The sequence below is a fragment of the Acyrthosiphon pisum genome, chromosome A1 (assembly GCF_005508785.2).
Source record: "Acyrthosiphon pisum isolate AL4f chromosome A1, pea_aphid_22Mar2018_4r6ur, whole genome shotgun sequence".
Lineage (NCBI taxonomy): Eukaryota > Metazoa > Arthropoda > Insecta > Hemiptera > Aphididae > Acyrthosiphon > Acyrthosiphon pisum.
In genome coordinates, this window is record NC_042494.1 from 168,626,904 (window position 1) to 168,632,930 (window position 6,027).

The 6,027-nt window shown below is 26.3% G+C and overlaps 1 protein-coding gene across 1 annotated transcript in view; it reads right to left on the minus strand.

Annotated features, from left to right (window-relative positions):
* Nucleotides 1-1,783: 1,783 nt before the first annotated feature.
* Nucleotides 1,784-6,027, minus strand: part of LOC107882712 — a 24,283-nt gene continuing 20,039 nt past the window's right edge. The window contains exon 10 of the mRNA XM_029486659.1: nt 1,784-1,996. The gene's annotated coding sequence lies outside the window, so the exon portion shown is untranslated. The remainder of the gene's footprint in view (nt 1,997-6,027) is intronic.

Here is a 6,027-nt window from a genome sequence, read left to right on the forward strand (position 1 = left end):
TCAATTATATTTATCTATCCGATTATCCATTATGCTAAGCGTACCTATAGGTATCATACAAAACAATTATATGACTATAATAGGCGTTGGGTGGTCAATTTTTTTTTTTTTTGGGGGGGGGGGCTTTAGCCCTTTCAGGGGCAGACATGTAACGACTCGATATTAAGATGATTAAAGTATATGGTTTAAGTTCAATTTGGCTATTTGTTAATAATTTCAATAATAAAATAATAATGTCAGAGGGGCTTCTGACTTCATAATTTGTTTTATTTATTCTTTAAAAGTTAAAACCAAACAATATTTTAATTAATATGAACAAAATATTTGTAATACATTAGGTCACTTCTTATTTTTTTATTTTGTTCGCCCTTTGCCCTCAGCTATATGAGGTTACCTACCCACCTTTTCTACTTCATCACATGTATTACCACAACATGACAGTTCAATAATTGTCTTTGTTTTATTCTTATACATAATGTGCTTAGTCCCTTCTCTTCCAACACTCTTCACCTATATTGAAAACTCATATTCATATTTTCCGGTACTTTTTCCACTAACACAACATTTTCAGCAAACACAATGCACCTTAGCTCTTTACCCTATATATATTGCGCAATCTTGTTAATAACTAAGAATAACAGGTGGGCTCAACGCTAAACCCTTGTGCACACTTATTATAAATCAGGTAAAATAGTATATTATAAAATAATTGTAAGCATACCTGGAATAGCTATAAATATACAAAAGTAAGTAATTGAGTAATGTTTTGAATATGTTCTAAACTTTAAACTGGTGAGTGTAGTCCCTACGTCCCTACTTACACTCAAAACGGTTTTAGTCTACGAGTTTTTGGGTAGTATTGTTGTTTAGTCGTAGTGGGTTCGTGGATTAGGCCTATAGAGGATGTACCACGTTAAAAAAACGCATCAGTGCACTATACCTCTTAGGGTGATGTGGAAATTTGTGTATTATTATTTATTACGTGCAGCCATCAGGTTATACATTTTGTTTTTATTATGTATTTGATTTTGAATTTAGATGGGAGAGAGTTCCGTGGAGTTTTACGCTCGGCGCCAAAGATATTGGTTGAGCAAGAAGCGTCCGGCAGTCAGCCCTTCAATTTCGACACCCTTGTACATTATCCCATTGGCTCCGGGTTGGCAGACCAGATGTCCTAGCCCGACGTCGTGTACAGGAGTTTTTGAAGTTTTTTTTTATTTCACATGAAATATTTCATATTTCAAACACTAAAAATATATAATGATTTTGTATAATTTCACGAAAAATAAAGTTTTTTCCTCCCATGATTTTAGTTTATTTTTGTGATTTCAATTATATTAGTCGTATGGACCTAAAAAATGTTTGCAGGGGGGGGGGGATCTATACCTTTTAGAACATAGACATTTTAACCACAGACTAATAAAAAAATCTGGTACCTATAATCTATATACAGAAAATACATTTTTCATGAAAATATAAATCAATGTTTAATAATATTTTAGAATTTGAGAAAATACACTATATTTTTGTAATTACAAAAAAAAAGTAAAATAATACACAATATAAAATCTAAACAACGTTTCGAATTACATAGGTAACGTATTTATAATTTCTTCAGAACGTTTTTCTTTTCCACACTATTTGTACCTATTATAAATTATCATACATTTTTTAACGAGAAAAAAAATTATTATTATTGTTGTTGATAATAATTTGTGTAGAATTTTAATATTCTAAATTAAATAAATAAATAAAATAGGTGTTGGTATGGTCCAAGAGGGGGGAGGGGCTTGTTGCGTCACTGATCTAAAACATTTACCATGTCGTAACATTTTTTTCTAACATAAATAAATTATAAAAATTGTAAAATATTTACATCAATATATACCTTAAATAAAATCATAATATCATTCTAAGATATTATGTGTTTTATATTTGTATTTATACTATTACTCACAGAGGTCAGTACAAAATTCTTCTGGTGTTTGTAATTTGTCTGTAAACCAAGTAGAAAATAAGTACCTATGTTATTCACGTTTGTTGCCTTTTTACTTGTTACAATATAAACAGAAATATATATTTTTTTTATTTCAAAGGATTATAGACTTCAACTGCAAAGGTTATTAGCCAACATTTTTTTTCAAATTAAAATACAGATTTGATTATATTTACAATATTAATAGTTTAAAATGTATTTGCAATATAATTTTGCTAAATGTGTAGATTTGAGTGTGATTAAGGAATGAGAATTGGATAATTTCGTGAAAATGTGATATTATTATCTTGTGGTTAATTTCGTGTTTGCAGACTGTGAGTAATTCTATTGAGAGCTTTAGGTAATTAGGTCCCATAGCCATGGCAGTGTTTCTCGAAAGATAATATTTTTTTTTACAGAGGTTGATTAATTTTATTGCATAATTTGGAGTAGATGTCCTGTACTGTTTAAGTTTTTTCGTGAAATATTGCGGTTTATGTTTGTGTATTGTTTTTGAATCAAAAAGGGCTAAGCAATTTATTTAATTTATTAGTAAAGACACTGTTTAAAATTATTTGTATTTGATGAAGTGCGATAATTTAATACAAATAATTTAACTTAGCTTGGCAGGCGGCAGCTACAAATAATTACGACTACATCTACAATGCCCACATAAATATTTACATCCCCATTTTATATTTTTTTAACATTACCATAACAAAATTTAAGTATACAGTGTGACTCATTAAGCGTTGTAGTAGTGTATGAGTTATAAGTATTTAAAGTAAAGATGGGTGGAGTGCAGTGGTATGGGGTTACCCCACAAAATGTTTGTCCACTACTCCGCTTGTCTAAACTTTAAATACTTATAACTCATAAATTACTCGTCCTAAATTCGATTTTTATGAATCAAAATACTTAAAAAAAATATTCTGTCTTTAGGAAAATAGAAATTAAAACTCTGTTGTCATTAACAAAAAAATTTAAAATTAGAAAATATAAGGATAAAAATATTTAAAATATGATTTTTTAGTAAAAACTTTGTTTTTTAACAACTTGAAACTATGCAAAAAAATATTTTCAATAGCATTAATACCTACTTTTTGAGATAATGAGTGTTTTACGCTTAATGATTCACCATATATAAATAGCTATACATTTTTGTGATTTTGATATATTTTAATATATTTTTACTTCAAATGATGATGATTTTGTTTTTATTATTCCGTAAGGTACCTATATTAATACATTAAAAATTAAAAATTATCAAGTATTTTATTCCTATAAAAAGATACTTTTATATTTAAAATAATGATTGATTTTCTTTTAATTTTGTTTAATTTTATAATGTTTCATTAATTATATCAACAACCCCGCAAAATGTTTATCCAAAACTCTGCTTGTCTAAACTTTAAATATATAATATATTTTGACACAAAGGTGCTAATCCATCAGTTTTTAAAAATGTCAGGCCAATTGCAGTTTTGCACAAAAATGAATGTATTAATAAAAAAATTGTTTGAGGTAATATTGCTAATGCAAAAGGTACTATTTTTTATTTCCAATATATAAGTGATTACAATGTATAATCATATAATACAAATACACAATACAATTAGATATATAAAATAGCTGTATAAAGGGGTCCCTAATAAATGTTTTATCAACAATGCTACACATAAAAATTATCCAGTTATACTTGAACTACCCAGTTAAAATAAGTATAAATTTGAAATGATGGTAGCAACTCTCCAAAATTACATTGTGATGAGGAAGAAGCAATATAACACTGTTATAACAATTAAATACTCAATAGAGTATTAAAGAAAAAAAAAATAGTTGAAAATTCAGTTTATAGTCAATAATTACATAATATCTCAAATTAATAAATTAAATAATACTAAAATATTGTTAATTGCCTGCATAAATATGCATTCTATGTAGTATGTTGTCTTTAATACAATTTTAGGCTTGTTATGTAAGTAGTGAACAGCAGCGACATTACAAACCTTTTACCAATAAGAGCAGATATTGAAGCTACCCACACAAACATACAACTTAAACCTGTCGTAATTCTTTAATTATAATGAAATAAATTTTGATATCATTTTAAAATATTATTTAAAGTAGGGCATTAGTCATATTTTATAGTATATAGAGAATAAGATTATTGAATAATTATTTTATTTAATAATGCTAATAATACATTATTTAACAAATATCACTGCCAAGTGTCAATCCATTGAAAGGTTAAGATTCATAATTGAACACTTAGTGGGTGGGTGTGTTTGATCTTTGATTCATTTGCCTACATTTTTTTTTACTTTGGTGCCACTGCCACTTGTGTTAACAATTATTTTATCAACCGGGATTCATATGTGAAACTGCTAAAATATCAAATGTAAATAAAATACTAATGTAAACTCTGGCAATATGAGTACCAGTATCTTCTGTGGCATAATTTATAATATGAAGCAAAATATTATATGCAACAATAATATGAAACATGAGTATATATTTTAGACTACTTTTGTAATTTATGGATTATTTATTACTTCACATCACAAAGTGGAATAAGTAAATAGTATTTTATTAACACATTTTAAATAAATATATTTATTCTATACCTAACAAGTAACAATGCCAAAGTAGATAATAAGGACAAAAGGTTTAACATTATTGATTATAATAGAATTGTATCTAATTTACTTAATGAAAAATGGCATGAAGTGTATAATGAATTAAGCGATGTCAATAAATACTATAATGACTTTGAAAATATAATTCAAAATGCAATCACTAAATCAACAACTACTGTATTAATGAATGCTAAGAATAAGCGACTAAAAGATTGAATGACAAAAAATTTATTAATCTCGGCCCGACACAAACAGTTTCTCTCAATGAAGTGTAAAAAACACCCGAATAATATACAGTTAAACTCACATTATAAAAAATTCAAAAATAATTTCACAAAAACTATAAGACTAGCAAAAGAGAAATTTTACCAAACAAAATTTAAAAATGTTAACTCGAACACTAAATTAACCTGGAAACTAATAAATGAAATTACCGGATCTAAATGTATAAGTGATAATGAAATTATCAAAATAAAACTTAATGAACATGAAATACATACTAAAAATGATCCCATAACCCCGTCCAATATGTTTAATAATTTTTTCATTAATATTCCGAAAAATATAACAAATAAATCACCTACTACAAAAAAATACCATAAACTTAAAAATATTTCTTTTAATGAAATTTTTTCTAATACAATTGAATCTTCAGATATACTTATTATTATAAATAGTCGTAAAGATGACACGGCAGCGGGTTTGGATGGAGTGACCGTGAAAATCCAAAAATTAGTATGGGGTGGCCTTCGAGACAATATTATAAATCACCTAATAATAAATCAGAATAACATTGTTAGAATCTGCCTAAATAAGCTTTCACTAAAAGGATCAACAATTGAAAATTATAAGGAATTAAGGGTCTTGCCAGTAAGACAATTATATAAAAAAAATAGCAATTATGTTCATTATTAAACAACTAACTTGATATTGATCAGTTACATAGTGATAATAGTCATATAAGAGAAATTAGAAAATATGATTGTCCAGTTAAATATACCTATAAATCTTTTGGTCAAACATTTGTAGATTATCTAGGCCCGACCTATTACAATTCTATGCCTCTGGACTTTAAAAGAAATATTATTACAAGTAAAAAAATTAATAATAAAGGATTATTATATAAATATATATTTTTAGAATTGAATAATAATGTGTATTAATTTTATTCTTTATTGTAAATTATTGCTAAATTGTATGTTATTTATATATATAACAGTATATTTTGATTGCTATAATGCTGTATCAATTAAATGTATTACTAATTTATTTATGTTAAAACTTTACATCACTTTGTCTTTTTTTCTCTATTATTATATTATGTTTTTTAAAGTGTTCATATACATAAGTCAATGTACGTAATATTATAAGAAATTACCTAATTATTTTATTATTTATTTTATTTTATTGGTA